This window comes from Schistocerca cancellata, chromosome 6 (assembly GCF_023864275.1).
Source record: "Schistocerca cancellata isolate TAMUIC-IGC-003103 chromosome 6, iqSchCanc2.1, whole genome shotgun sequence".
Classification (NCBI taxonomy): Eukaryota; Metazoa; Arthropoda; class Insecta; order Orthoptera; family Acrididae; genus Schistocerca; species Schistocerca cancellata.
Window position 1 is genome coordinate 715431304 of NC_064631.1, and position 21335 is coordinate 715452638.

A 21335-nucleotide genomic window follows, 5' to 3' on the forward strand; every position below is an offset into this window, starting at 1 on the left:
ACAATATCTCCGGATGTAATTAACATTTAACAATGCAACAAACGGCACTGATTACGTATTTGTTTATATGTTCAGATGTGCTAACAAAACTAACGGCGTTCCATTTAAAAAAAACGTAGGTTTGTGTTAAAAAACATACTTCTGTGCATTTTTTTATGGTTTGTATCCCAGTGTCCGGAGCAAGTATGGTGGGTCTGACACTCCGGTGTCAATGTGTTCTTTTTTCCATTTCCAGGAGTGTTCATTGTTTGTTCTCTATCAATATCTTTCATTTGCTAACTGTGCCTATCAGTAGTTAGTTCCTTGAGTAGTTAGAATCTTTTATTTAGCTGGCAGTATTGGCACTCGGTGTATTACAGTAGTTCGAGTCACGAAGATTTTTGTGAGGTAAATGATTCATGATAGTTATAGGTTATTGTTAGTCAGGGCCTTTCTTTTTTAGGGATTTCTGAAAGTCAAATTGTGTTGCGCAAAAAATATTGTGTGTCAGTTTAGTGACGATCAGAATAAGTAAAGAGAAAAGTGTCTGAGTACATTCAGTTTTACTCAGCTGTTTTAGTGTAAAACAACGTAGAAGTTTACCAGCACAGTTATTATTAATTATTCAAAGGGTAAGTTCCATATGGCGACCCTGCCAGGGTCCGAACCTGGAAACCTTATGTACTGAACATGGGTTCTGATGTAACATAACTCACATTAGGCTACTACATAAAATTGCTTGAAATTATCTGAACTTTTCTTACCTACATTTACTTAATCAGCGCCCTTAGTGTGGTCTGAGTTTTCATATTTGTCTTCTCTTCTAGAAAATTCCCCCAGTAATCATTTCTTAAGCAATGTATTACATTTGAAGTACGAGTTCAAAAAAATATCGATTCTGATAACTATTTTTACTGAAAAAACTAGATTTTAATTAGTATTAGTTACGTTTATATAAAGATACTCCGATAACTCTTGTAATACACACATCAAAAAATGTTTTGCATCATCTCGGTTGCAATAGTTCTTGAACCTGTACAGAAAATTGGAATAGAAATCAACATAAATATCATTTCCGCCCTTTTTATTGCTCATGAAAACCAAATATTGCTTGTTGTATCACCATACAGTGAGACCTTCAGAGGTGGCCGTCCACATTGCTGTACACACCAGTACTTCTAACACTCAGTACCAAGTCCTCTTCCATTGATGCATGCCTGTATTCGTCGTCACATACTATCCACAACTTCATCAAGGCACTGTTGGCCCAGATTGTCCCACTCCTCAACGGAATTTCGGCATAGATCCCTTGGAGTGGTTGGTGGTTCACATCGTCCACAAACAGTTCTCAATCCATCCCAGGCATGTTCGATAGGCTACATGTCTGGAGAACATGCTGGCCATTCTTGTTGAGCGATGTCGTTATCTTGAAGGAAGTCATTTACAAGACGTGCATGATGGGGTGGCGAATTTTCGTCAATGAAGACGAATGCCTCGCCAGTATGCTGCTGATATGGTTGCACTATCGGTCGGAGGGTGGCATTCATGTATCGTACAGCCATTACTGCACCTTCCATGACCACCAGCGGCGGAGTCGGCCCCACATAATGCCACCCCAACACAGCAGGAAACCTCCACCTTGCTGCACTCGCTGGACAGTGTGTCTGAGGCGTTCAGCCTGACTGGGTTGCCTCCAAACACGTCTCTGACGATTGTCTGGTTGAAGGCACATGCGACACTCATCGGTGAAGAGAATGTGATGCCAATTCTGAGGGGCCCATTCGGCATGTTGTTGGGCCCATCTGTACCGCGCTGCATGGTGTCGTGGTTGCAAAGTGGACCTCGCCACGGACGTCGGGAGTGAAGTTGCGCATCATGCAGCGTATTGCGCACAATTTGAGTCGTAGCGCGACGTCCTGTGGATGCACGCCCGTATTGTACGAGGTGCATTGAAGTTCTAAGGCCTCCGATTTTTTATCTCCGGACTGGAAAGAGATAGAAACATGTGCATTGTTTTAAAATGAGGCCGCGTTCATTGTCAATACGTCCCAGAGATGGAAACATCGTTCGGCTGATGGAATTTAACCGCTAGTGGGGAGAATGAGAACTGTTTTAAATACTTAAAATGGCGACGTTTTCATTACTTGAACAGCGTGCAATCATTCATTTTCTGAATTTGCGTGGTGTGAAACCAATTGAAATTCATCGACAGTTGAAGGAGACATGTGGTGATGGAGTTATGGATGTGTCGAAAGTGCGTTCGTGGGTGTGACAGTTTAATGAAGGCAGAACATCGTGTGACAACAAACCGAAACAACCTCGGGCTCGCACAAACCGGTCTGACGACATGATCGAGAAAGTGGAGAGAATTGTTTTGGGGGATCGCCGAATGACTGTTGAACAGATCGCCTGCAGAGTTGGCATTTCTGTGGGTTCTGTGCACACAATCCTGCATGACGACCTGAAAATGCGAAAAGTGTCATCCAGGTGGGTACCACGAATGCTGACGGACGACCACACGGCTGCCCGTGTGGCATGTTGCCGAGCAATGTTGACGCGCAACGACATCACGAATGGGACTTTCTTTTCGTCGGTTGTGAATGAGACGTGAATGCTATTTTTCAATCCAGAAACAAAGCGCCAGTCAGCTCAATGGAAGCACACAGATTCACCGCCACCAAAAAAATTTCGGGTAACCGCCAGTGCTGAAAAAATGATGGTGGCCGTGTTCTGGGACAGCGAGGGCGTAATCCTTACCCATTGCGTTCCAAAGGGCACTACGGGAACAGGTGCATCCTACGAAAATGCTTTGAAGAACAAATCCCTTCCTGCACTGCAACAAAAACGTCGGGGAAGGGCTGCGCGTGTGTTGTTTCACCAAGACAACGCACCCGCACATCGAGCTAACGTTACGCTACAGTTTCTTCGTGATAACAACTTTGAAGTGATTCCTCATGCTCCCTACTCACCTGACCTGGCTCCTAGTGACTTTTGGCTTTTTACAACAATGAAAGACACTCTCCGTGGCCGCACATTCACCAGCCGTGCTGCTATTGCCTCAGCGATTTTCCAGTGGTCAAAACAGACTCTTAAAGAAGCCTTCGCCACTGCCATGGAATCATGGCGTCAGCGTTGTGAAAAATGTGTACGTCTGCAAGGCTATTACGTCGATAAATAACGCCAGTTTCATCGATTTCGGATGAGCAGTTAATTAGAAAAAAAATCGGAGGCCTTAGAACTTGAATGCACCTCGTAAAATAACATACATGGAAAAATTTACAACATGATCAAATAGTACACAGATTTTAATTATGCATTAAGTGTAATATTGGCAACATATCTAAAATAGTCTTGTATATTTATAAATAGCAAACATGAATTTAACATAAAATTAGTGTTCTTCAGGAAACATAACTATTTTTGTATTTAGTGTGCCCATCTAGCAGCGCCGTGTAACGCGACGCTTCCCGAGCGGGAAAGCGTACCGGTCCACGGCACGAATCCGCCCTTCGACTAGTGTCGAGGTCCGGTGTGACGGCCAGCTTGTGGATGGTTTGTAAGGCGATGTTCCATCTTCCTCGGCGAATTCGGGCTGGTACCCCGTATTCCGCCACAGTCGGCGATGGCTGCGTAAACACAGTCTCCAGGTACGAGTACACCGTAATTACTGTACCACGCAAACATTTGGGGTTACACGCGTCTGGTATGAGACGTTCCCATGGGGGTCCACTGGGGTCCGAACCGCAGAATAACTCTGGGTTCGGCGTGGGGCGGTGGTGGGGTGAGTCGACTGCTGGGGTTGTGAACCACTGAGGGCTTCGGAGGGGACGAAGCCTCTCCGTCGTTTCTAGCTTCTCGGTTCGATACACATATAGTTTTTATATTTTCGATGTTCTCCCTAATCGCAATTGCATTTGAAGTCATTGACTTTTATAATTATTATGTGATGAGTGGCGGAGTTGATCAGTTAAGGCGCAAAAAACTGGACATTTTTTTGAAACATGAGAAACTGTGATGGAAGGAAGAAATGTAATTTATAATGTTATTACAAAGTGATCTGAAGACAAAATTTCCTGCAGTACCAATATTATTTCATCATACATATTTCAAAATTAAAAGGCGAGTTCCCTTCGCAAGAAAAAGAAGAACTGCACCAATAGACAGAGAGCCATATAACGAATAATTTATCAATCTGGAAACGAGTACTCTAAGTTAAATACAAACCATTAATTTTGTAATTCTACGTGCAGGTGCTCATTCTAATATGAATCTTTTACGCAAATATAAGAAGAGCGAAGGATTGTAAAGCTATAAATTACGAATATTGCCATTAACAGAGCAAGGAAGAAGCTTAGAATAGTATGCTATTATAGTAAATGTTCCAGCGTGGAACTATGCCGGAATTTGTCTGTAGATATTTCTGATACGTACGCTGATGGGCCGAAACAGTATGACCTCTAGCTTAACAGCGTTTTGGCCCAAATTTGTAACGCTGTACAGAAGATATTCCGCGTGGCATGGATTCAGCAAGTCCTTGGTAGGTTTCCACAGGTATGTGGCACCTGATTTGTACGCTCAGGTCGTACAGTCTCCGCAAATGATGGGAGGGTAATTCATGGATAGAGAGCAGATACCCCATAGCGCTTAAGGTACGTTCCGTTGGTTACAGATCAGCACAAGTTGCTAGTCAAAGCGCCATCCTGACTTTGCTGTCATGTTACTCCAAGCACCGTAGCACTATCCTGGCCCTGCGATAAGGATCCTTATCCTGCTAGATGACGTGGTCGCCGTCAGGGCAGACATGAAGCATGAGGAAATACATATGGTCCGTACTATTATTCACGTAGTCCGCATGTCTTGGAGCGTTCGTTGCTAGCACAGGTCCTGTGGAAGGCTAGACGAACTGTAGACTGAAAACGCTTCGTATTCTGAATAGTCATCTTTTCCTGTACCTACGGAGAAAGAATCAGACAAACTGACGATTCTACAACCGCTTCCAGCACCCAATGAACTTTCCTTTACAACTTAGTTCCTAATTCTCTCTCTCATCAAATTATGAGACTCGTACACCTGGATTACTCATCCATCTCAACTCAACTGGCCGGCCGGAGTGGCCGAGCGGTTCTAGGCGCTACAGTCTGGAACCGCGCGACCGCTACGGTCGCAGGTTCGAATCCTGCCTCGGGCATGGACGTGTGTGATGTCCTTAGGTTAGTTAGGTTTAAGTAGTTCTAAGTTCTAGGGGACTGATGACCTCAGATGTTAGGTCCCATAGTGCACAGAGCTATTTTTTTTTCAACTCAACTCAAGACCCTCTTTCCCTCCCACCGCTTCTGCGCTAGCACCAATTCACACAAATTTTATTGTAATCTACAACTGTGTAGACGTTGGTGTAGCTATATGAGTCACCTGCAGTATTAAGTAGCAGAGATTTCGATGACATTTAAATATTATGGTACAGTGTACACGACTGGCCATTAAAATTACTACACCATGAAGAAAAGCAGATGATAAACGGGTATTCATCGGACAAATATATTATACTAGAACTGAGATGTGATAACATTTTCAAGCACTTTGGGTGCATAGATCCTGAGAAATCAGTACCCAGAACTACCACTTCTGGCCGTAATAACGACCTTGATACGCCTGGGCATTGAGTCAAACAGAGTTTGGATGGCGTGTACTGGTACAGCTGCCCATGCAGCTTCAACACCATACCACAGTTCATCAAGAGCAGTGACTGGCGTATTGTGACGAGCCAGTTGCTCGGTCACCATTGACCAGACGTTTTCAATTGGTGAGAGATCTGGAGAATGTGCTGGACTGGGCAGCAGTCGAACATTTTCTGTATCCAGAAAGGCCCGAACAGGACCTGAAATACGCGATCGTGCATTATCCTGCTGAAATGTAGGGTTTCGCAGGGATCGAATGAAGGGTAGAGCTACGGGTCGTAACACATGAAATGTAACGTCCGCTGTTCAAAGTGCCGTCAATACGAACAAGAGGTGACCGAGACGTGTAAGCAATGACACCCCGTACCATCACCCCGGGTGATACGCCAGTATGGCGATAACGAATACACTCCTCCAATGTGCGTTCACCGCGATGTCGCCAAACACGGATGCGACCATCATCATGCTGCACCCAGGGACGTCGTTGAGTACACCATCGCAGGCGCTCCTGTCTGTGATGCAGCGTCAACGGTAACTGCAGCCATGGTCACCGAGCTTATAGTCCATGCTGCTGCAAACGTCGTCGGACTGTTCGTGCAGGTGGTTGTTGTCTTGCAAACGTCCCCATCTGTTGACTGAGGGATCGAGACGTGGCTGCACGATCCGTTACAGGCATGCGGATAAGATGCCTGTCATCTCGACTGCTAGTGATACGAGGCCGTTGGGATCCAGCACGGCCTTCGGTATTACCCTCCTGAAACCAAAGATTCCATAATCTGCTACCAGTCATTGGATCTCAACCAATGCGAATAGCAATGTCGCGATACGATAAGCCGCAATCGCGATAGGCTACAATCCGACCTTTATCAAAGTCGGAAACGTGATGGTACGCATTTCTCCTCCTTACATGAGGCATGACAACAACGTCTTACCAGGCAACGCCGGTTAACTGCTGTTTGAGTATGAGAAATCGGTTGGAAACTTTCCTCATGTCAGCACGTTGTAGGTGTCGCCACTGGCGCCAACCTTGTATGAAGGCTAATCATTTGCATTCACAGCATCTTCTTGTCGTCGGTCAAATTTCGCGTCTGTAGCACGTCATCTTAGTGGTGTGGCAATGTTAATGGCCAGTAGTGTATACAGTACTTGTTTAACTAAAAAGCACTATACCAGTTACACTTTTTTCACGCATAACATGACGTCTTTCCAGAATTTACTTCCAGTTTCAGCTGCTATTATTCGCATTAGTATAGTATGTGATACTTGCGTACGTGTTTTTATGCTTCTCTCACCCTGTAATTATATTTATACAATTTCACTGCATCGGACAATATGATCACGAAATTCTTAGACGCCAGTGTTAGAAGATAGTATAATTCACACACAAGCAAACCATCGATCAGACTGTTTCTTTACGTAAAATCGTAACATGGACGAAGATATTGGAACTGGAATGGAACATTACGTCGTGTACAGAATACTCTAACTCCTACGTTACATCGATTGTAAGCGATTTTTGGATGTGAGAGTACCTGAAGGTATTCTTCTACGTTTGTTCAAAATGTTCAAATGTGTGTGAATTCCTAAGGGACTAAACTGATGAGGTGATGGGTCCTTAGACTTACACACTGCTTAAACCAACTTATGCTAAGAACAACACACAAACACACCCATGCCCGAGGGAGGACTCGAACCTCCGGTGGGAGGGGCCGAGCAATCCGCGAAATGGCGCCTCAAACAGCGTGGTCACTCCGCGCGGTTCTGTGTTTGTGAATGATTGTTATATTTTTTATGAGTTACTACGGCTCACTTTTTGAATTGATTGTGTGTGTGTGTATGTGTGTGTCACAATTGGTGTGTTCGGTGTACGTATTATGGAAAGTCCTCCCAAGCCATCTCATGCCCGCCATTGTGGCCGAGCGGTTCTAGCGGCTTCAGTCCGGAATCGCGCTGCTGTTACGGTCGCAGGTTCGAATCCTGCCTCGGGCATGGATGTGTGTGATGTCCTTAGGTTAGTTGGGTTTGAGTAGTTCTAAGTCTAGGGGACTGTCGACCTCGGATGTTAAGTCCCATAGTGCTTAGAGCCATTTGAACTATTTGAACCATCCCATGTAGGCTAGTCTGAGCAAGTTTTAAATGTAATTTTTTATGTTCCTGAATCTAAGAATTTCTCTGTTTTAATGTTTAAATTGTGAACTGATATTTATTGCAGCTTACTGATTGTGGCGAAATCTACTTCCACTTTATGTCACTCAAATGGGTTTGCTAATTTTTCGGAAACGTTACCCACAATTTGTATGCTGTGCACACATTTGATTGTGTTATTACAAGGGCGTGCTCATAAGTAACGGCTCCGGATTTTTTATTCTCTTCTCAATATCGGTTGTTCGGTAGCGGTTAGCGTTTCACGTCCTGTGGAAATACGATCCGAAATTTTTTGCCAGCATAGAGACAAGCGGACGTCTTTCGGCACACTGCGACTGTATTCTCCGCCCAGTTGAGATGCTCAGCCAAAGTTACACCCAAGTTCTTCACTGTTTTCTGATATGGTATTGGAATACCGTCGAGCAGAATAGGAGGCAGCCGTTCGCGGAAATCTGAACTTATTAATTTCTGTATGTTTCCGAAACTTAAATACCCTACAGGACTGCAGTTTGATAAGAACGAAGAGGTGCAGGCAGATAGTGGCTCCGACAACAAACATTGTACAGTCACGGATCAACAAATTGGGCTCTCGTTGTGAGAAATGTGATCGTCACCGTGTTAACTTTTTGAGTATTAAATGTATATATAGAAGAATACTAAAGGTTTATAATATTAATAAAGATTTTTTTTAATAACTGAAAGAGTTTTCATAGAAAAAGTTCGGAGGCATTATTTTTCAGCACTCCGTCATAGTTTTCTTTCTGTTTTGCTTTTTGTTTCTGCACTTTATTATTGATCCCGTAAATTAATCAGCCAGTGCAGTTTGACTCACGATATCCAATTCCATCACCCTGTTTTCTTTGTTGCAAGGAACTTTGTTTGCACTGTGTAGTATCACTTTCTATGCAGCTTTCTTGTGTGTGGTATTGGAAGTAGTCTTTCCCGTGTTTACCTTGAAATAGCGCCTATTCTGGTTTTCCATGCATAAATATAGGACATTAATGCTACTACACGACGCCAAAAATTAATTAATTACCGTAAGCGCGAGATAAGCCATTGCAAATGCGAAAAGCTGGTACATTAACAAGCAGTGTACCCGCCACAATGTTGAATATAAGAAAGTAAACATGCATGCATTATGTTGTACAGGTGCCGTATGTCAATTTGTGGTATGGAGTTCCGCATTTGTTGCACTTGTTCCGTCAATACAGGGACGGTTAACAATGTTTGTGGATGAAGCTGGAGTTGTCGTCCGACCTGGTGAGTGAGCAAGCCAAAGCTACAAGCCGACACGACACTCTGTAGAGCACGTTGGGTTACAACAGCGGTATGTGGACGAGCATTATCCTGCTGGAAAACGTCCCCTGGAATGGTGTTCGTTAATGGCAGCAAGACAGGTCATAACACCAGACTGACGTACACATTTGCAGTCAGGATGCGTGGGATAACCACGATTGTGTTCCTGCTGTCATATGCAATCGCATCCCAGGCTACTACTCCAGGCGCACATGCAGTGTGTCCAGCACACAGACAGACTGGTTGCAGGCCCTGAACTGGCCTCCTTCTATCCAACACGCGGTTATCACTGGCACCGAGCCAGTACCACCGTCTATCAGAAAACACAACACATTGCTTTTGTTCTACAATATTGCTTTTATTTTGTTGACCGGTTTTCAGCTTACAAGGCCATTTTCAAACATTTCTGAGTATTATCACCAAAGAAGTTACAATGTTTGCAAACAACATTGGCAAGGAAGTAACACGTCTAGACTGAATATGTAAAGTAAAAATTGAACAGTACATAAATAACAATGTAAAGTAAAAATAAGAGTGAAACTTCCTGGCAGATTAAAACTGTGTGCCCGACCGAGACTCGAACTCAGGACCTTTGCCTTTTGCGGGCAAGTGCTCTACCATCTTTTTTTTTTTTTGTTAAATCTCAATTTGTTCTCTTTTGTTCGGCGCATCTGCTCGGGGCGGACGACGTAAGAATCCGTTTAAGTTCGTTGTTGATCGATTAACTCAGTTATTTTATTACAGAGGGCAGCTAACCCTCTGACCGAACACGCTGAGCTACCGTGCCGGCGAACCATCTGAGCTACCGAAGCACGACTCACGCCCGGTACTCACAGCTTTACTTCTGCCAGTATCTCGTCTCCTACCCTCCAAACTCCTACCTTAATCTGCCAGGAAGTTTCATATCAGCGCACACTCCGCTGCAGAGTAAAAATCTCATTCTGGAAACATCCCCCATGCTGTGGCTAAGCCATGTCTCCGCAATATCCTTTCTTTCAGGAGTGCTAGTTCTGCAAGGTTCGCAGGAGAGCTTCTGTACAGTTTGGAAGGTAGGAGACGAGATACTGGCAGAAGTAAAGCTGTGAGTACGGGGCGTGAGTCATGCTTCGGTAGCTCAGATGGTAGAGCACTTGCCCGCGAAAGGCAGAAGTCCCGAGTTCGAGTCTCGGTCGGGCACACAGTTTTAATCTGCCAGAAAGTTTCATATCAGCGCACACTCCGCTGCAGAGTGAAAATCTCATTTTGGAAAAATAAGAGTGTTATTTATGTACTGTTCAATTGGTGGTAATGCAATGAAAAAGTAAAAATTGAACAGTACATAAATAACAATGTAAAGTAAAAATTGAACAGTACATAAATAACAATGTAAAGTAAAAATAACACAGTTATTTATGTACTGTTCAATTCATGGTAATGCAAGGAAAAAGTAAAAATTGAACAGTACATAAATAACAATGTAAGTTAAAAATTGAACAGGACATAAATAACAATGTAAAGTAAAAATAAAAATGTTATTTATGTACTGTTCAATTTTTACTTTTTCATTGCATTACCACCACACTGTCAAAGACGTTACTTACTGTATGTTTCTATTTCAGTCTAGACGTGTTACTTCTCTTCCAATGTTGTTAGCAAACATTGTAACTTCTTTGGTGATAATACTCAGTTAATGTCAGAAGATGGCCTTGTAAGCCGAAATCCGGTTAACAAAATAAAAGTAATATTGTAGAACAAAAGCTAACGGGTGCTTTTCATTTATTATGATGTTGTTTTACCAAGAACCGACGGTAGATTCTGTTAACAAAACACAGCAGACCTCCACCCTGCCCTCCACTGAGGCATGGCTTGTGCAGTGTTACGTGGCCTTATGCTTAATTACAGATTTACTATTTTATCAGTTGATTTGTTTTCACCACGTAACGCCCGCTGTTTACGTCATTCTTCGTTGCTGAGCGATGTATCACTTTTCGTTCTGACGCCGCAACTCTTCCTTTCCTATATCTTTACTACTTTTTATCTATATAAATGATGAACTATTGGTTTTGCCGCTTAACAACTTTTTAATAACTGTGGAAGTATTACAGGCATCGGGTCCAACCTGACGTGTTCCCCGCCTATACGTTTTACATGAACCTTTCAAGACTCGATCGATCTGTTTACAAAGAGAAAACAGAATATCTCTTCCTTTGACGTCGTCCAACAACGACCCGGGAAGCTCGACGCCCCCGCGGCCCGGGCTCTTCCAAGGCTGGCAGTAGTTTGTAGCATTCCTTTTATTCCTCGCTCACTTGCCGCTACGTCGAACTTTCGTGGTAGAAGGGACGTCGAACAGATGTGCAGAACTATACACCTATATCTCTAACGTCGATCAGTTGTAGAATTTTGGAACACGTATTGTGTGTTTCTGGAGACTAGAAATCTACTCTGTAGGAATCACCATGGGTTTCGAAAAAGACGGTCATGTGAAACCCAGCTCGCGCTATTCGTCCACGAGACTCAGAGGGCCATACACACGGGTTCACAGGTAGATGCCGTGTTTCTTGACTTCCGCAAGGCGTTCGATACAGTTCCCCACAGTCATGTAATGAACAAAGTAAGAGCATATGGACTATCAGACCAATTGTGTGATTGGATTGAAGAGTTCCTAGATAACAGGACGCAGCATGTCATTCTCAATGGAGAGAAGTCTTCAGAAGTAAGAGTGATTTCAGGTGTGCCGCAGGGGAGTGTCATAGGACCGTTGCTATTCACAATATACATAAATGACCTGGTGGATGACATCGGAAGTTCACTGAGGCTTTTTGCAGATGATGCTGTGGTGTATCGAGAGGTTGTAACAATGGAAAATTGTACTGAAATGCAGGACGATCTGCAGCGAATTGACTCATGGTGCAGGGAATGGCAATTGAATCTCAATGTGGACAAGTGTAATGTGCTGAGAATACACAGAAAGATAGATCCTTATCATTTAGCTACAAAATAGCAGGTCAGCAACTGGAAGCAGTTAATACCATAAATTATCTGTGAGTACGCATTAGGAGTGATTTAAAATGAAATGATCATATAATGTTGATCGTCGGTAAAGCAGATGTCAGACTGAGATTCATTGGAAGAATCCTAAGGAAATGCAAACCGAAAACAAAGGAAGTAGGTTACAGTACGCTTGTTCGCCCACTGCTTGAATACTGCTCAGCAGTGTGGGATCCGTACCAGATAGGGTTGATAGAAGATATAGAGAAGATCCAACGGAGAGCAGCGCGCTTCGTTACAGGATCATTTAGTAATCGCGAAAGCGTTACGGAGATGATAGATAAACTCCAGTGGAAGAGTCTGCAGGAGAGACGCTCAGTACCTCGGTACGGGCTTTTGTCAAAGTTTCGAGAACATACCTTCACCGAAGAGTCAAGCAGTATATTGCTCCCTCCTACGTATACCTTCGAAGAGACCATGAGGATAAAATCAGAGAGATTAGAGCCCACACAGAGGCATACCGACAATCTTTCTTTCCACGAACAATACGAGACTGGAATAGAAGGGAGAAACGATAGAGGTACTCAAGGTACCCTCCGCCACACACCGTCAGGTGGCTTGCGGAGTATGGATGTAGATGTAGATGTAGATCGCTGGACAACGTCTTCCACGTTAGCTGCAACATAAATAAACTTTCTTCCGACAGTATTTTCGAAAACCTAAAAACAAACTTAAAGAACATTATTATTATTACTTTGAGCTTTTCCTCATTACAGAGGCTTATAAATTACAGTACAAACAATAAACGTTCTTAAACTATAGTCTCAAAATATTTCTCCAGGTGTTTCGATCTTGCGTGTCCTCTTCCTCTGCGGCGATTCTCCTCATTGTGTGCTGTACATTCTGGAGCCAGGTGGTCACAGGTCGTCCTCTTCTTCTTCTCCCCTCCGGTTCCCACTCCAGTATCAATTTTGGTATTCTGGCTTCCTCCATTTGTCGTACATGCCCGTACCACTGTAATTTCTTCCTATCCATTACGTCATATATTCTTTCTTTTATTTCCATTCTCCTTATTACTTCGGTGTTCCTTATCTTTTCTTTCCTGGAGATTCTTGCCGATCTTCTCCAAAAGTCCATCTCTAGAGCTTGTAATTTTTTAATGTGCCTCATCTTAATTGTCCAGGTCTCCGTTCCGTACATAACCACACTCTCTAATATGGATTTGTATATTAATTTTTTAGTTCTTCTCATTACATTCCTGCTCCATAAGACTGAGTTAAGCATCCCAATGACCCTCCGTCCGCTACTAATTCTTTTATTGATTTCTGACTCTGATTTTCGCTCGATTTCTAAAATGGATCCCAAATAACAGAAAGTGTTTATCTTTTTGATTTTCTTTCCTTCAATGTATAGCTCATCTGAATCATTAGTCAAGTATTCTGTTTTTTGGTAATTAATCTTCAAACCCCAAGTCTTGTATGCTGCTGCTAGTTGATTGCACATATAGTTAGCAACCTCCCCATCTTGTGTTACGACTACTTGATCATCAGCAAATAATAAATGATGTAGGTAAACTCCATCTCTTATTTCTAATCCCATAGTATTACATTTACGAGACCATGTTCTAAGGCTAATATCTATATAGATTTTAAATAATGACGGTGACATGGGACAGCCCTGTAAAAGGCCTTTGCTTGTTCTAAATTTCTGTGAAAGTTTATTACCAACTTTCACTTGGCAAATGTTATCTTTATACATCTGTTGTATTATTTTAATCAAGGAAGGGGTTATTTTTGCCATATGTAGTGCTCTCCAAAGTAATTTTCTTGGAACAGTATCATACGATTTTTCTAGATCTATGAAAATTAATCCTATACTTTTTGATTTTTCCCTATGTTTCTCCAAAATCTGTCGTAATATGAAAATATGGTCTACACATGATCTCCAAGCCGTGAATCCACTTAAAGAACATAATAATAATAAAAAATGGCTCTGAGCACTATGCGACTTGACATCTAAGGTCATCAGTCCCCTAGAACTTAGAATTACTTAAACAGAACTAACCTAAGGACATCACACACATCGATGCCCGAGGCAGGATTCGAACCTGCGACCGTAGCAGTCTCGCCGTTCGGGACTGAAGCGCCTAGAGCCGGCCGCGGTGGTCTCGCGGTTCTAGGCGCGCAGTCCGGAACCGCGCGACTGCTACGGTCGCAGGTTCGAATCCTGCCTCGGGCATGGATGTGTGTGATGTCCTTAGGTTAGTTAGGTTTAAGTAGTTCTAAGTTCTAGGGGACTGATGAGCACAGCTGTTAAGTCCCATAGTGCTCAGAGCCATTTGAACCATTTTTTGAAGCGCCTAGAACCGCACGGCCACCGAAGCCGTCCAAATAATAATAATAACTGTTCTTACAATTATTCGTGTAAGTCTTGGTCGATTTAATGAGGGGTGGGACAGGCCTAAGCCTTGTGACACCACACTTGACAGCACTGACGACTGTTGTTTGGGGTCTGTGGAATTGACGTTGGCCGGCCGAAGTGGCCGCGCGGTGCTGGCGCTACAGTCTGGAACCGCGAGACCGCTGCGGTCGCAGGTTCGAATCCTGCCTCGGGCATGGATGTGTGTTATGTCCTTAGATTAGTTAGCTTTAAGTAGTTCTAAGTTCTAGGGGACTAATGACCTCCGCAGTTGAGTCCCATAGTGCTCAGAGCCATTTTTGAATTCACGCTGCTGGACGTCTGGCTCGGAGCTGTGTTTGAAGTAATCGATTTTTGACGGTTCGTTGTGTTACTGTGATGCCAAGTGCTGTTCAAACTTGTTGCTGCAGATGGACTACGATGCGCCGGAGACAGATGCACAACACGATGGTACTCCTTCTCGGTAGTACCACGTGACCGTCCGGAGCCGGTCTTTTTGTGACCGGACGTTCACGTGACCTCCTCCGCCAGCAGTCACGTACAGTGGCTACATTTCTGCCAAGTCTTTCTGCAGTATCGCAAAAGGAGCATACGGCCTCTTGTAGCTCTATCGGACGACCTCGCTCAAACTGAGTGACGTATTGATAATGGCGTCTTTGTCGGCTTGGAGGTACTCTTGACTAATATCGACTCACCACGTTCAATCTCAAAGGTAACTGACTCTCAAGACCGTTACAGCGTGTATTTAAAGCAAACCTGATTTGCATCCCCATTGTGGCGCTACTGGCGCCACTCTTACGCATCTTGCGCGAAATCTGAATATACAGAGCTATTACAAATGATTGAAGAGATTTCATAAATTCACTGTAGCTCCATTCATTGACATATGGTCACGACACACTACAGATACGTAGAAAAACTCATAAAGTTTTGTTCGGCTGACGCCGCACTTCACGTTTCTGCCGCCAGAGCGCTCGAGAGCGCAGTGAGACAAAATGGCGACAGGAGACGAGAAAGCGTATGTCTTGCTTGAAATGCACTCACATCAGTCAGTCATAACAGTGCAACGACACTTCAGGACGAACTTCAACAAAGATCCACCAACTGCTAACTCCATTCGGCGATGGCATGCGCAGTTTAAAGCTTCTGGATGCCTCTGTAAGGGGAAATCAACAGGTCGGCCTGCAGTGAGCGAAGAAACGGTTGAACGCGTGCGCCCAAGTTTCACGCGTAGCCCGCGGAAGTCGACGAATAAAGCAAGCAGGGAGCTAAACGTACCACAGCCGACGATTTGGAAAATCTTACGGAAAAGGCTAAAGCAGAAGCCTTACCATTTACTATTGCTACAAGCCCTGACACCCGATGACAAAGTCAAACCCTTTGAATTTTCGGCGCGGTTGCAACAGCTCATGGAAGAGGATGCGTTCAGTGCGAAACTTGTTTTCACTGATGAAGAAACGTTTCTTCTTAATGGTGAAGTGAACAGACACAATGTGCGAATCTGGGCGGTAGAGAATCCTCACGCATTCGTGCAGCAAATTCGCAATGCACCAAAAGTCAACGTGTTTTGTGCAATCTCACGGTTTAAAGTTTACGGCCCCTTTTTCTTCTGCGAAAAAAAACGTTACAGGACACGTGTATCTGGACATGCTGGAAAATTGGCTCATGCCACAACTGGAGACCGACAGCGCCGACTTCATCTTTCAACAGGATTGTGCCCCACCGCACTTCCATCATGATGTTCGGCATTTCTTAAACAGGAGATTGGAAAACCGATGAATCGGTCGTGGTGGAGATCATGATCAGCAATTCATGTCATGGCCTCCACGCTCTCCCGACTTAACCCCATGCGATTTCTTTCTATGGGGTTATGTGAAAGATTCTACCAAGAAACGTGCCAGAACTGCGAGCTCGCATCAACGATGCTTTCGAACTCATTGATGGGGACATGCTGCGCCGAGTGTGGGAGGAACTTGATTATCGGCTTGATGTCTGCTGAATCACTAAAGGGGCACATATCGAACATTTATGAAATTCCTAAAAAAACTTTTTGAGTTTTTGTATGTGTATGCAAAGCATTGTGAAAATATCTCAAATAATATAGTATTGTAGAGCTGTGAAAACGCTTCAATCGTTTGTAATAACCCTGTAGATCATATTTCAGTATGTAGAATAGCGCTTACCAGTTTTCGTTTACGTCGTACAACTCCTTGGTGTTGCGATTTCTTTTTCCATCAGTGAATTTTTTGGTATTCAAGTGTGAAATTTATTTTCGTGTGGATAATGTTAAATAAGTTTATGACGTTACAAAGAAATGAATACCCGTAGCTGCATACAGGCGTTGAAATAAGTCAATGGGGACAGTTGAAAATGTGTGCCCCGACCGGGACTCGAACCCGGGCTCTCCTGCTTACAAAGCAGACACTCTATCCAGCTGAGCTACCGAGGATAGAGAGGCTAACTTACATGGCAGACGATCTATCCGTCTGAGCCACCGAGAACGCAGAGGATAGTGTGACTGCAGGGACTTATCTCTGGAACGCCTCCCGTGAGACCCAAATTCACAACTCATTGCTCCACACTATAGCCGGCCGCGGTGGTCTAGCGGTTCTGGCGCTGCAGTCCGGAACCGCGCGACTGCTACGGTCGCAGGTTCGAATCCTGCCTCGGGCATGGATGTGTGTGATGTCCTTAGGTTAGTTAGGTTTAAGTAGTTCTAAGTTCTAGGGGACTGATGACCACAGATGTTAAGTCCCATAGTGCTCAGAGCCATTTGAATCCACACTATATTCACAGTGCCCCTGCCCATTATATTCATGACTTGCGGCTTTTCGCCGATTGCCGTAAGAGTTCGGGCACTGTTTGTGCATCTGCACAGAAGAAGCTGGGTCAATTGGCCGGTGAGCCTTAACTATGTATGTACACTACTCGTCATTAAAATTGCTACACCACGAAGATGACGTGCTACAGACGCGAAATTTAACCAACAGGAAGAAGATGCTGTGATATGCAAATGATTAGCTTTTCAGAGCATTCACGGTGGCGACACCTACAACGTGCTGACGTGAGGAAAGTTTCCAACCGATGTCTCATACACAAACAGCAGTTGACCGGCGTTGCCTGGTCAAACGTAGTTGTGATGCCTCGTGTAAGGAGGAGAAATGCGTACCATCACATTTCCAACTTTGATAAAGGTCGGATTGTAGCCTATTGTGATTGAGGTTAATCGTATGGCGACATTGCTGCTCGCGGTGGTCGAGATCCAATGACTGTTAGCAGAATATGGAATCGGTGGGTTCAGGAGGGTAATACAGAACGCCGTGCTGGATTACAACGGCCTCGTATCACTAGCAGTCGAGATGACAGTCATCTTATCCGCATGGCTGTAACGGATCGTGCAGCCACGTCTCGATCCCAGAGTCAACAGATGGGGACGTTTTTAAGAGAACAACCATCTGCACGAACAACTCGCATGGACTATCAGCTCGGAGACCATGGCTATGGTTATCCTTGACGCTGCATCACAGACGGGAGCGACTGCGATGGTGTACTCCACGACGAACCTGCATGCACCAATGGCAAAACGTCATTTATTCGGATGAATCCAGGTTCTGTTTACAGCGTCATGATGGTCGCATCCGTGTTTGGCGACGTCGCGGTGAACGCACATTGGAAGTGTCTATGTATGGGGTGCCATTGGTTACAGACTCGGTGACCTCTTGTTTGCATTGACGGCACTTTGAACAGTGGACGTTACATTTCAGATGTGTTACGACCCGTGGCTCCACCCTTCATTCGATCGCTGCGAAACCCTACATTTCAGCAGGATAATGCACGAGCGCATGTTGCAGGTCCTGTACGGGCGTTTCTGAATACAGAAAATGTTGAAGTGCTGCCCTGGCCAGCACATTCTCCAGATCTCTTACTAATTGAAAACGTCTGGTCAATGGTGGCCGAGCAACTGGCTCGTTACAATACGCCAGTCACTACTCTTGATGAACCGTGGTATAGTGTTGAAGCTGCGTGGACAGCTGTACCTGTACACGCCATCCAATCTCTGTTTGACTTAATGCCCATGCGCATGAAGCCCGTTATTACGGCCAGAGGTGGTTGTTCGGGGTACTGATTTCTGAAGATCTGTGCACCCAAATTGCGTGAAAATGTAATCACATGTGAGTTCTAGTATAATATATTTGACCAATGAATACCCGTTTATCATCTGAATTTCTTTTTGGTGTAACAATTTTAATCGGCAGTAGTGTATATGTTCTTTCGGACGTGTCCGAAAGAACAGATACCATCTTCATATATATATAAAGTAGATGACGTTGAACAGATACCATCTTCATATATATATAAAGTAGATGACGTTACTGGTGACTATAGTGTCTCCTTGTGACTAAAAGTTTGATATGAATCACATATCTTTCGTAACACACAATGTTTTTCTAAGAAATCCTCCTGGCTTGTGAATAGTTCCTGTGCTAGTAGGGTAATGAAAAAATGTACTCTTGTTTTTTTGATTCCGGTCAAGTCATGTACTGGTCTTACTCTCTCAGTTCTTAATCTGATCCACTCAGCATTGCATGATTTAATGGTAGGACGCTGACATACCTTTGTTTTACTTTTGTATATAGACCTTATAACATCTCTTCCAGGTTCGATCCACTGCGATAAACTGATTTACCAAGTCGTCTACGGTGTGACAGAAGTATTGTGTCTTCAGAAAATCTTACAGTTCAAATGGTTCAAATGGCTCTGAGCACTGTGGGACTTAACATCTGTGGTCATCAGTCCCCTAGAACGTAGAGCTACTTAAACCTAACTAACCTAAGAACATGATACACATCCATGCCCGAGGCAGGATTCGAACCTGCGACCGTAGTGGTCACGCGGTTCCAGACTGAAGCGCCTATAACCGCACGGCCACACCGGCCGGCCACCTCATAGTTTTTAAGTATGTATTGTTTTGTGTCTTGTATTTGTCTTTATGTTAGTACAACAGACTTTCGTAAAGACCCCTACAGTGTTTCTTTGCCCAAGACACTCTCTAAGAATGGAGTATACGACGGGCGAGGAAGAAATAAAACGAAGCCATACGTAAAAAGGGTAACCAATTGTACATTCGAGACCGAAGCACGCGGCCGAAGGTGAACCCGTCAGGAAGCTGGGCAGTCAGCGGACGCTAACTCCCCGCTGAGACGGCCGCAGAGCGCCGCCGGAGAGACAAGGTGCAGCAAGTAGGCGTCCGTGTCGCCGAAGCGTCAACTGGCTACTGCCGCGGCAGCCGCGACAACGCGGCGCTGCCCGGGCTGCGGGAAGGCGCAGAGCCGACGGCCATTGTATGGAAATGGCCGCGCGTCTTGTCAGCGGCGGGAAAACAAGCCTGTCCTCTGCAGGACTCACCGGCACAGGCAGAACTGGACGCGGGGACCTGCCGCCACGGCGGAGATGAAAGCGGCCGGCCGCCGGATCAGCCCGCACGCGTCGTAGCCTCATCTGTGGTCCACAGACCGCGGTCTTGGCTGCAAGCGACTTCTGCACGTGTCTGAAGGCTTCATTCGTGTCATTAATGAAGCGGAAGGATTAGCTACGAGCTATAATGCAAGCACGAAAGAAACGACACAGAATGAGATTTTCACTCTGCAGCGGAGTGTGCGCTGATATGAAAAGTTTGGAAGGTAGCAGACGAGGTACTGGCAGAAGTAAAGCTGTGAGTACCGGGCGTGAGTCGTGCTTCAGTAGCTCAGATGGTAGAGCACTTGCCCGCGAAAGGCAAAGGTCCCGAGTTCGAGTCTCGGTCGGGCACACAGTTTTTATCTGCCAGGAAGTTTCAAACGTCACAGAAATACACGTTGGCTCAGAAACGTTCATCTGAGTTCTCAACACCGTACAAAGTATCTCAGTTCTTTTGGATCGTATTGAAACAGGTTACCCGCCAGGTTAGCCGAGAGCGCTAACGCGGTGCTTCCTGGACTCGGGTAGGCGCACAGGCCTCAGACCGAATCCGACCGGCGGATTAACGGCGAGGGCCGGTGTGCCGGCCAGCCTGGATGTGGTTTTTAGGCGGTTTTCCACATGCCCCTATGTGAATACCGGACTGGTCCCCACGTCCCGCCTCAGTTACATGGCTCGCAGACATCTACACACTTTCGCACTATTACGGGGATTACACTAGTCGCAGACAGTTGGGGTACACTAATTCCTTCCCGGGGAGTACGGGCTGGCGGCAGGAAGGGCATCCGGCCACCCCTTTAACTAACATTGCCACATCCACTTAACCATGCCGACCCTGCGTATCCGCGGGAAAAACGGCACAAGCAAAAGAATATTGAAACAGGTTCACAACAGTTTAGATTGAGATGGGGCACCAGCGGTCAGAAATGCATATACAGGGTGATTCAAAAAGAATACCACAACTTTAAAAATGTGTATTTAATGAAAGAAACATAATATAACCTTCTGTTATACATCATTACAAAGAGTATTTAAAAAGGTTTTTTTTTCACTCAAAAACAAGTTCAGAGATGTTCAATATGGCCCCCTCCAGACACTCGAGCAATATCTACCCGATACTCCAACTCATTCCACACTCTCTGTACCATATCAGGCGTAATAGTTTGGATAGCTGCTGTTATTTCTCGTTTCAAATCATCAATGGTGGCTGGGAGAGGTGGCCGAAATACCATATCCTTAACATACCCCCATAAGAAAAAATCGCAGAGGGTAAGATCAGGGCTTCTTGGAGGCCAGTGATGAAGTGCTGTGTCACGGGCTGCCTGGCGGCCGATCCATCGCCTCGGGTAGTTGACGCTCAGGTAGTGCTTGAACCAATTTCAGACGATAAGGTTT

General features: G+C 44.8%; 1 non-coding gene across 1 annotated transcript; it reads right to left on the bottom strand.

Annotated features, from left to right (window-relative positions):
- Positions 1–16858: 16858 nt before the first annotated feature.
- Positions 16859–16932, bottom strand: Trnat-ugu (transfer RNA threonine (anticodon UGU)). Its single transcript has one exon. It is a non-coding gene; the product is annotated as a tRNA-Thr (tRNA).
- Positions 16933–21335: the final 4403 nt, after the last annotated feature.